This window comes from Salvelinus namaycush, unplaced genomic scaffold (genome assembly GCF_016432855.1).
Source record: "Salvelinus namaycush isolate Seneca unplaced genomic scaffold, SaNama_1.0 Scaffold80, whole genome shotgun sequence".
NCBI lineage: Eukaryota > Metazoa > Chordata > Actinopteri > Salmoniformes > Salmonidae > Salvelinus > Salvelinus namaycush.
In genome coordinates this window covers 302,226-314,494 of record NW_024061531.1, presented here as the reverse complement: position 1 = coordinate 314,494, position 12,269 = coordinate 302,226, and positions in this window count along the sequence as shown.

Here is a 12,269-nt window from a genome sequence, read left to right as displayed (position 1 = left end):
AAATGTAACAGTGTGTCTGCATGGAGAGTCTCCTCAATGAATGGGGAAGAGGTGTATTTATCCCGGGACACATCCGAGCCCAGGGGTGTCCCATGTCGCTGACGACCGTCCCAGCTCTGCCCGCCGACATCCTAATAAGGAAAACAAGAGCAAAGAGAAAGAATACGGCAGACAGAGTGGGAGGGTTGTCACGCATGGACACACACACACACACAGACACACACACACACACACACGCACGCACGGACACACACACACACACACACACACACACACACACACACACACACACACACACACACACACACACACACACACACACACACACACACACACACACACACACGCACGGACACACACACACACACACACACACACACACACACACACACACACACACACACACACACACACACACACACACACACACACACACACACACACACACACACACACACACAGAGTATAGGCCTACCTCCCACTACTTAGCTGGAAGTTTTTTTACAGAGGTGTACAACGTCCTGTACTAACAGACACGCTCCGATACTTTGTCAACTAGAAAGTATATTATGTAAACCTCCCGCTTTGGGCTGGATGGGTCAATGTGTAGTTCATATATGCATAATCTATGAGCAAAATTACTGTTTTACCTCAATTAGACATGAAATCCCTAGTTTGAAAGCAACTGCTTTATGGAAGCTGTGCAGTGCCATTTCCCCTACATTGTTGTCAAAAAAGAAGAAAGAAACGCCCCTTTTTCAGGTCCCTGTCTTTCAAAGATAATGTGTGTACTGTGTGATGCCTAAGACAGCGCTACAGAGAGACAGGACGGACAGCTGATCGTCCTCGCAGTGGCAGACCACGTGTAACAACACCTGCACAGGATCGGTACATCCGAACATCACAATTTCAATTTCAATTCTTTAAGTCTATTATGGGGCCATTATTTTCCTATTCTCTGCCAGGAGATTCTTAGTGATTGTTACATATTTTCTGGAGTGTGTCCAGTGGCCATTGTTAACCAGATGAACAGCAGATCAATACAGTGGACTCTGGCCCTGCTCGGAAACGGGAACACTGATTTGCATTACCCAAGCTTTTACTACTGGCCTGAGATGTTTTAAATACAACACAAATAGGTAACTCCCAAAATAAAGGAAACTCCAACATAAAGTGTCTTAATAGGGTGTTGGGCCACCACGAGCCAGAACAGCTTCAATGCACCATGGCATAGATTCTACATGTTTCTGGAACTCTATTGGAGTCATTCTCCCACTAGAAACACTGTCTCAGACGCCACTCCAGAATCTCCCATAAGTGTTCAAGTGGGTTGAGATCTGGATGGCACACACACACACACACACACACACACACACACACACACACACACACACACACACACACACACACACACACACACACACACACACACACACACACACACACACACACACACACACACACACACACACACACACACACACAAACTCTAAACTGCCCCCTAGCAGAGGCTGATGCTAAGCAGAAAGCACTAACAATGTTTCATGCTGAATATTTATTTAATGAAATATCCCTTCTCTCCAAGGGTTTGGTGCTGCAGTAGACACACACACACTCTCCTCCCCCTCTCTCGCTCTCTCTTTTTCTCTCTTAGCTCCTTGTGTGTAATCCCCCTCACACCCTTCTGTCCCTGTGTCCTATCTACGGCACCATATTAGGTTGTTGTTTACTGAAGCATGACAATTAATCTTTGCCTCTCATTTAGATTGCTTTACCTTGTCAGACAATGCTGCGGAGAGTTTGTCCGAACAGCGAAGGGATAAACAGAGTTGAAATTTAACTAGCAGGACTGTCGCTCCATCTGTTAAAATATAACTAGCAGGACTGTCGCTCCATCTGTTAAAATATAACTAGCAGGACTGTTGCTCCATCTGTTGAAATATTACTAGCAGGACTGTCGCTCCATCTGTTAAAATATAACTAGCAGGACTGTTGCTCCATCTGTTGAAATATTACTAGCAGGACTGTTGCTCCATCTGTTGAAATATTACTAGCAGGACTGTTGCTCCATCTGTTGAAATATTACTAGCAGGACTGTCGCTCCATCTGTTAAAATATAACTAGCAGGACTGTCGCTCCATCTGTTAAAATATAACTAGCAGGACTGTTGCTCCATCTGTTGAAATATTACTAGCAGGACTGTCGCTCCATCTGTTAAAATATAACTAGCAGGACTGTTGCTCCATCTGTTGAAATATTACTAGCAGGACTGTTGCTCCATCTGTTGAAATATTACTAGCAGGACTGTCGCTCCATCTGTTAAAATATAACTAGCAGGACTGTTGCTCCATCTGTTGAAATATTACTAGCAGGACTGTCGCTCCATCTGTTGAAATATTACTAGCAGGACTGTCGCTCCATCTGTTAAAATATAACTAGCAGGACTGTTGCTCCATCTGTTGAAATATTACTAGCAGGACTGTCGCTCCATCTGTTAAAATATTACTAGCAGGACTGTTGCTCCATCTGTTGAAATATTACTAGCAGGACTGTCGCTCCATCTGTTAAAATATAACTAGCAGGACTGTTGCTCCATCTGTTGAAATATTACTAGCAGGACTGTCGCTCCATCTGTTAAAATATTACTAGCAGGACTGTCGCTCCATCTGTTAAAATATTACTAGCAGGACTGTTGCTCCATCTGTTGAAATATTACTAGCAGGACTGTCGCTCCATCTGTTAAAATATAACTAGCAGGACTGTTGCTCCATCTGTTGAAATATTACTAGCAGGACTGTCGCTCCATCTGTTAAAATATTACTAGCAGGACTGTTGCTCCATCTGTTGAAATATTACTAGCAGGACTGTCGCTCCATCTGTTAAAATATTACTAGCAGGACTGTTGCTCCATCTGTTGAAATATTACTAGCAGGACTGTCGCTCCATCTGTTAAAATATTACTAGCAGGACTGTTGCTCCATCTGTTGAAATATTACTAGCAGGACTGTCGCTCCATCTGTTAAAATATAACTAGCAGGACTGTTGCTCCATCTGTTGAAATATTACTAGCAGGACTGTCGCTCCATCTGTTAAAATATAACTAGCAGGACTGTTGCTCCATCTGTTGAAATATTACTAGCAGGACTGTCGCTCCATCTGTTAAAATATAACTAGCAGGACTGTTGCTCCATCTGTTGAAATATTACTAGCAGGACTGTCGCTCCATCTGTTGAAATATTACTAGCAGGACTGTCGCTCCATCTGTTAAAATATAACTAGCAGGACTGTTGCTCCATCTGTTGAAATATTACTAGCAGGACTGTCGCTCCATCTGTTAAAATATTACTAGCAGGACTGTTGCTCCATCTGTTGAAATATTACTAGCAGGACTGTCGCTCCATCTGTTAAAATATAACTAGCAGGACTGTCGCTCCATCTGTTAAAATATAACTAGCAGGACTGTTGCTCCATCTGTTGAAATATTACTAGCAGGACTGTTGCTCCATCTGTTGAAATATTACTAGCAGGACTGTCGCTCCATCTGTTAAAATATAACTAGCAGGACTGTTGCTCCATCTGTTGAAATATTACTAGCAGGACTGTTGCTCCATCTGTTGAAATATTACTAGCAGGACTGTCGCTCCATCTGTTAAAATATAACTAGCAGGACTGTCGCTCCATCTGTTAAAATATAACTAGCAGGACTGTTGCTCCATCTGTTGAAATATTACTAGCAGGACTGTCGCTCCATCTGTTAAAATATAACTAGCAGGACTGTTGCTCCATCTGTTGAAATATTACTAGCAGGACTGTTGCTCCATCTGTTGAAATATAACTAGCAGGACTGTTGCTCCATCTGTTGAAATATAACTAGCAGGACTGTTGCTCCATCTGTTGAAATATTACTAGCAGGACTGTTGCTCCATCTGTTGAAATATAACTAGCAGGACTGTTGCTCCATCTGTTGGAATATTACTAGCAGGACTGTTGCTCCATCTGTTAAAATATTACTAGCAGGACTGTTGCTCCATCTGTTGAAATATAACTAGCAGGACTGTTGCTCCATCTGTTGAAATATTACTAGCAGGACTGTTGCTCCATCTGTTGGAATATTACTAGCAGGACTGTTGCTCCATCTGTTGAAATATAACTAGCAGGACTGTTGCTCCATCTGTTGGAATATAACTAGCAGGACTGTTGCTCCATCTGTTGAAATATTACTAGCAGGACTGTTGCTCCATCTGTTGAAATATTACTAGCAGGACTGTTGTTCCATCTGTTGGAGGCTTGAAACACTCAAAACAAATCATTGTCCAGACTGACTCTGTCATGTAGCTGTATTATGTGATTCTTGTTTGTTGTTTTGCTTTTTTAAGCGGTTTGAGATTATTTCTGATACGAAAAGCACTACAGAAGTTGAATAAATGATTAAAACAACTACTTTGGGATCGGTGTCCCTTCCACGGGATGGTTGAGCTAACGTAGGCTAAAGGAATTAGCATGAGGTTGTAAGTATCAAGAACATTTTCCAGGACATAGACATATCTGATATTTTCAGAAAGCTTAAATTCTTGTTAATCTAACTGCACTGTTCAATTTACAGTAGCTATTACAGTGAAAGAATACCATGCTATTGTTTGAGGAGAGTGCACAATTTTGAGCATGAAAAGTTATTAGGTGCATTTGGGCAGTCTTGATACAACATTTTGAACAGGAATGCAATGGTTCATTGGATCAGTCTAAAACGTTGCACATACACTGCTGCCATCTAGTGGCCAAAATCTAAACTACAGCTGGGCTGGAATAATACATTATGGCATTTCTCTTGCATTTCAAAGATGATGGTACAAAAAAATACAAAAGAACGGTTGTTTTTTTCTTTGTATTATCTTTTACCAGATCTATTGTGTTATATTCTCCTACATTCCTTGAACATTTCCACAAACCTCAAATTGTTTCCTTTCAAATGGTACCAAGAATTTGCATATCCTTGCTTCAGGTCCTGAGCTACATGCAGTTAGATTTTGGCATGTCATTTTAGGCGAAAATTGAAAAAAAGGGGCGGATCATTAAGAGGATTTTTTTTTTTTTTTAAGTAAATAAAAGTAATTCAGTGTTTACTTCCCAGACAGTTATTCATGAAATCAGATGCGTTAGTACTTTGAGTGAACTCTGAGAGATCCCACACACATAACAGAGAACCTCCAGAGAACCTCCATTAGAAGAGATAAGATACACAAAGACAAAGAGGAGATTAAGAGTGAGAGGGACCGGCAGGATCATTAACAATGTGTGGAGCTGAGCTTTTTGACTTTTGAATACTTCAAAAAATCTATCCTTCCTCCCTCTCTTCTCTGGTAGGATATCACTAGTTTCCCAGACACCAGGCCAAGCCTATTCCTGGTCTAAAGAGCACTTTCATCAGGGATTCTCCATTAAGTATGACATAGTATTCCTGGTCTAAATTTTGTATTTATTTGTTATTTTATTTCACCTTTATTTAACCAGGTAGGCCAGTTGAGAGCAAGTTCTCATTTACAACTGCGACCTGACCAAGATAAAGCAAAGCAGTGCAACAAAAACAACAACACAGAGTTACACATAAACAAACATATAGTCAATAACACAAAACATAAATAACACTTTCAACAGGGATTCTCCATTAAGTATGACGTAGTATTCCTGGTCTAAAGAGCATTTTCAACTGGGATTCTCCATTAAGCATGCTTTTTAGTCCTGCATCATTCCCATGTCCAGGAAACCGTCCCCAAGGGCCTATGCTGAGTTTGTCCATCCTACCGTATTCGTTTTTACTCTCAAGCCATTTCCATGAATCAGAGAGGAGCTTCTGTTGAGATGTGATGACAGGAGTGTAAAATGAATGTAACTCCTTCATTATTTAACCTGCTGATGAGGACTGCTGACTGCTCATCACTCTCTCTCTCTGTGTGTGTGTGTGTGTGTGTGTGTGTGTGTGTGTGTGTGTGTGTGTGTGTGTGTGTGTGTGTGTGTGTGTGTGTGTGTGTGTGTGTGTGTGTGTGTGTGTGTGTGTGTGTGTGTGTGTGTGTCATCACTGATGCTCCTGGCAAGTCAGCAAAGCCTCCATTACCTCCCCAGGTCTTCACAACAGGACTTCTAGGACTTCTTTATTTAGTTTATGGCTGGCTTTCTGTTGCACATAATTTTTGATAAATTACTTAAGTAAATGTACTTAAGTAACATTTCCAACAGTCCTTTACATCCATTGAGAACTCTTTAAAAAATATATATATTTGAAATATTTCACTGAAGAAAATCAACAGTCTAAAAGGTTTTGAGGTCTTTTCAATGCTCAATGCTCAAGAGGAGAAATAACGAACATGACTCACTGCTGCTTATGGGACGTTTTCAACATACATCTTGACATGTTTTGACTACAGTACAGTATACCTCATATACTTGAGCTTAAAGCTGTCCAGTGTTTGTGAAGATGTGTCATTGTAATAATAGGCTCTGAGCTCACACACACTAGCAGGCAGAGCTACTATATACAGAGCAGGAACACTGAGGGTGGGTCACATTAGCAGGCAGAGCTACTGTATACAGAGCAGGAACACTGAGGGTTGGTCACATTAGCAGGCAGAGCTACTGTATACAGAGCAGGAACACTGAGGGTGGGTCACATTAGCAGGCAGAGCTACTGTATACAGAGCAGGAACACTGAGGGTTGGTCACATTAGCAGGTAGAGCTACTGTATACAGAGCAGGAACACTGAGGGTGGGTCACACTAGCAGGCAGAGCTACTGTATACAGAGCAGGAACACTGAGGGTGGGTCACATTAGCAGGCAGAGCTACTGAATACAGAGCAGGAACACTGAGGGTGGGTCACATTAGCAGGCAGAGCTACTGTATACAGAGCAGGAACACTGAGGGTGGGTCACACTAGCAGGCAGAGCTACTGTATACAGAGCAGGAACACTGAGGGTGGGTCACATTAGCAGGCAGAGCTACTATATACAGAGCAGGAACACTGAGGGTGGGTCACATTAGCAGGCAGAGCTACTGAATACAGAGCAGGAACACTGAGGGTGGGTCACATTAGCAGGCAGAGCTACTGTATACAGAGCAGGAACACTGAGGGTGGGTCACATTAGCAGGCAGAGCTACTATATACAGAGCAGGAACACTGAGGGTGGGTCACATTAGCAGGCAGAGCTACTGAATACAGAGCAGGAACACTGAGGGTGGGTCACATTAGCAGGCAGAGCTACTGTATACAGAGCAGGAACACTGAGGGTGGGTCACATTAGCAGGCAGAGCTACTGTATACAGAGCAGGAACACTGAGGGTGGGTCACATTAGCAGGCAGAGCTACTGAATACAGAGCAGGAACACTGAGGGTGGGTCACATTAGCAGGCAGAGCTACTGAATACAGAGCAGGAACACTCAGGGTTGGTCACATTAGCAGGCAGAGCTACTGTATACAGAGCAGGAACACTCAGGGTTGGTCACATTAGCAGGCAGAGCTACTGAATACAGAGCAGGAACACTCAGGGTTGGTCACATTAGCAGGCAGAGCTACTGAATACAGAGCAGGAACACTGAGGGTGGGTCACATTCACAGCTGGAACACACAGACACACACACAAGGGGGTGTCATGTACCCCAAAAATCTGAGGGGGCACAAAGTAAGCAAGGATGGCTGGTCTCGAAGTGGGCTAGGCCCCCCTTCGGAAAAATTGGACAATTTAGAATTTTGTCAAACATCTGAAAAAGCTTTTTCCTAGAGCCATAATCAAAATATTTTTATTGTTTTGCATATCTAAGCATACTCTTGAGTTGTCTGTATCCTCCTGACTGGTGGTTATTTCTTTACAACAGGAGTGCTAGGACTTATTTCTTTAGTTTATGGATTGCTTTCTGTTTCACAGAATTTTAGATGAAAGCCATGTCTTCTCTGCATCTCTGCTAAAATCTGGATAACCGAGTGAAAGGAATGTGAGTCTTATTCAGGTATTTAGTAATTGCTTCAATTTCATTTTTTTCTTTTATTTTCCTCCTTTTTCTCCCCGATTTCATGGTGTCCAATTAGTAGTTACAGTCTTGTCTCATCGCTGCAACTCCCGTATGGACTCGGGAGAGGCGAAGGTCGAGAGCCGTGTGTCCTCCGAAACACGACCCAACCAAGCCGCACTGCTTCTTGACACAGTGCACACTTAACCCGGAAGCCAACCGCACAATGTGTCGGAGGAAACACTGTGCACCTGGCGACCGTGTCAGCGTGCACTGCGCCCGGCCTGCCACAGGAGTCACTAGTGCACAACGGGACATGGACATCCCAGTCGACCAAACCCTCCCCTAACCCGGACGACGCTGGGCCAATTGTGCGCTGCCCCATGGGTCTCCCGGACGGCTGCAACAGAGCCTGGACTCAAACCCAGAATCTCTAGTGGCACAGCTAGCACTGCGATGCAGTGCCTTAGACCACTGTGCCACTCGGGAGGCAGTGCTTGCTTTTCTAAAGTCTACCAATCTTGCAAGCAGGAATGCCAGCTAAGATAGTTAGACAAGCTAGCTACTCTAACTTGATTGATAGCCTGAAATGACTTCTTGGTAGCTACATGTATGAGGGTGGAAGATCGGGAACATAATTTACATAAATATTCATACCCCAGAGTCAGGACTTTGTAGAAGCACCTTTGGAAGTGATTACAGCTCTGAGTCTCTAAGAGCTTTCCACACCACGATCGTGCAACATTTGCCCATTATTATTTCAAAAGTCTTCAAGCTCTGTCAAATTGGTTGGTGATCATTGCTAGACAACCATTTTCAGTTCTTGCCATAGATTTTCAAGTAGATTTAAGTCAAAACTGTAACTTGGCCATTCACTGTCTATTTGGTAAGCAACTCCAGTGTTTTAAGTTATCGTCCTGCTGAAAGGTGAATTAATCTCCTAGTGTCTGGTAGAAAGCAGACTGAACCAGGTTTTTCTCTAGGATTGTGCCTGTGCTTAGCACCATTCCGTTTATATTTAAATCCTGAAAAACTCCCCAGTCCTTAATGATTACCAGCATACCCATAGCATGCTGCTGCAGCCACCACTATGCTTGAACATATGGAGTGGTACTCAGTAATGTGGGGAGGCAGGTAGCCTAGTTGTTAGAGCGTTGGCCCAATAACTGAAAGATTGCTGGATCGAATCCCCGAGCTGACAAGGTAAAAATATTTCACTCTATTTTTTTAAATGTTCTTAACTGTTGAAAATGTTTGTTTTGCTCCTTGAAATTAATTACATTTCTGTCCATTTACCTATAGCCAGCCAGAGAGATATACCGGTATGTGTTGGCTGCTGAGAATTAAACCAGAAATACAGCCAAAGTGCATAATGTGGCATGACTATACTGCACACACATACGGCCTACTTTAGATATTAGCTTCCACCGACTAGCCTGTGACATGACTAATGGGTTAAGTTATAAGAAATGAAACTTGCAGTGTGTGGAAATCCCAAACGTAGCATCGTGGGACAGGGACACAGTGGGTTGCCCTGGAGGACAGTACAGTATTAAAGTATCTGTTTGACGAGATGGTTTGTAACATACTGTATGTGTTTTGGCTCCAGAGTCAAAATGCGGTCTGTTGTTTTAACCTTGGGTTTTGGTGGAGGTCCTGGCCTGGCGAGGTCACAGCATGGGAGGGTAGTTAAGCACACACAAGTAAGCACACACACAAACTCACAGAAAATTGTGCACACACACCCACAAACACACTGGTCAGGACTCTGGAAGGGCAGTGAGTGAGGACAGTTGACAGAGTGGTGCCTGGTTGTCTGTCGTCTCAGTGAGTGAAGATGGTGCCTCCATGGGTCTCTGTAGTCTCAGTGAGTGGGGACAGTAGACCGAGTAGTGTCTGGGTGTCTGTCATCTCAGTTAGTGCGGAGAGTAGATAGAGTGGTGTGTGGGTGTCTGTCATCTCAGTGAGTGGGGACATTAGACAGAGTGGTGTCTGGGTGTCAGTCGACTCAGTGAGTGGGGACAGTAGATAGAGTGGTGTCTGGGTGTCTGTCGACTCAGTAAGTGGGGACATTAGACAGAGTGGTGTCTGGGTGTCAGTCATCTCAGTGAGTGGGGACATTAGACAGAGTGGTGTCTGGGTGTCTGTCGACTCAGTGAGTGGGGACAGTAGATAGAGTGGTGTGTGGGTGTCTGTCATCTCAGTGAGTGGGGACATTAGACAGAGTGGTGTCTGGGTGTCAGTCGACTCAGTGAGTGGGGACAGTAGATAGAGTGGTGTCTGGGTGTCAGTCGACTCAGTGAGTGGGGACAGTAGATAGAGTGGTGTCTGGGTGTCTGTCGTCTCAGTGAGTGGGGACAGTAGATAGAGTGGTGTCTGGGTGTCTGTCGACTCAGTAAGTGGGGACAGTAGATAGAGTGGTGTCTGGGTGTCTGTCGATTCAGTAAGTGGGGATAGTAGATAGAGTGGTGTGTGGGTGTCAGTCGACTCAGTAAGTGGGGACATTAGACAGAGTGGTGTCTGGGTGTCTGTCGACTCAGTAAGTGGGGACATTAGACAGAGTGGTGTCTGGGTGTCAGTCGACTCAGTGAGTGGGGACATTAGACAGAGTGGTGTCTGGGTGTCAGTCGACTCAGTGAGTGGGGACAGTAGATAGAGTGGTGTCTGGGTGTCTGTCGACTCAGTAAGTGGGGACATTAGACAGAGTGGTGTCTGGATGTCAGTCGACTCAGTGAGTGGCGACAGTAGATAGAGTGGTGTCTGGGTGTCAGTCGACTCAGTGAGTGGGGACAGTAGACAGAGTGGTGTCTGGGTGTCTGTCATCTCAGTGAGTGGGGACATTAGACAGAGTGGTGTCTGGGTGTCAGTCGACTCAGTGAGTGGGGACAGTAGATAGAGTGGTGTCTGGGTGTCAGTCGACTCAGTGAGTGGGGACAGTAGATAGAGTGGTGTCTGGGTGTCTGTCGACTCAGTAAGTGGGGACATTAGACAGAGTGGTGTCTGGGTGTCAGTCGACTCAGTGAGTGGCGACAGTAGATAGAGTGGTGTCTGGGTGTCAGTCGACTCAGTGAGTGGGGACAGTAGACAGAGTGGTGTCTGGGTGTCTGTCATCTCAGTGAGTGGGGACATTAGACAGAGTGGTGTCTGGGTGTCAGTCGACTCAGTGAGTGGGGACAGTAGATGGAGTGGTGTCTGGGTGTCAGTCATCTCAGTGAGTGGGGATATTAGACAGAGTGGTGTCTGGGTGTCTGTCATCTCAGTGAGTGGGGACATTAGACAGAGTGGTGTCTGGGTGTCTGTCGACTCAGTGAGTGGGGACAGTAGATAGAGTGGTGTCTGGGTGTCTGTCGACTCAGTGAGTGGGGATAGTAGATAGAGTGGTGTCTGGGTGTCTGTCATTTCAGTTAGAGTGGTGTCTGGGTGTCTGTCGACTCAGTAAGTGGGGATAGTAGATAGAGTGGTGTCTGGGTGTCTGTCGACTCAGTAAGTGGGGATAGTAGATAGAGTGGTGTCTGGGTGTCTGTCGACTCAGTAAGTGGGGATAGTAGATGGAGTTGTGTCTGGGTGTCTGTCGTCTCAGTGAGTGGGGATAGTAGATAGAGTGGTGTCTGGGTGTCTGGGTGTCTGGGTGTCTGTCGACTCAGTAAGTGGGGATAGTAGATAGAGTGGTGTCTGGGTGTCTGGGTGTCTGTCGACTCAGTAAGTGGGGATAGTAGATAGAGTGGTGTCTGGGTGTCTGTCGTCTCAGTGAGTGGGGATAGTAGATAGAGTGGTGTCTGGGTGTCTGGGTGTCTGTCGACTCAGTAAGTGGGGATAGTAGATAGAGTGGTGTCTGGGTGTCTGTCGACTCATTAAGTGGGGACATTAGACAGAGTGGTGTCTGGGTGTCAGTCGACTCAGTGAGTGGGGACAGTAGATAGAGTGGTGTCTGGGTGTCAGTCGACTCAGTGAGTGGGGACAGTAGACAGAGTGGTGTCTGGGTGTCAGTCGATTCAGTAAGTGGGGACAGTAGATAGAGTGGTGTCTGGGTGTCAGTCGACTCAGTAAGTGGGGCCAGTAGACAGAGTGGTGTCTGGGTGTCTGTCATCTCAGATAGTGCGGAGAGTAGATAGAGTGGTGTCTGGGTGTCTGTCGACTCAGTGAGTGGGGACATTAGACAGAGTGGTGTCTGGATGTCAGTCGACTCAGTGAGTGGGGACAGTAGATAGAGTGGTGTCTGGGTGTCAGTCAACTCAGTAAGTGGGGACAGTAGACAGAGTGGTGTCTGGGTATCT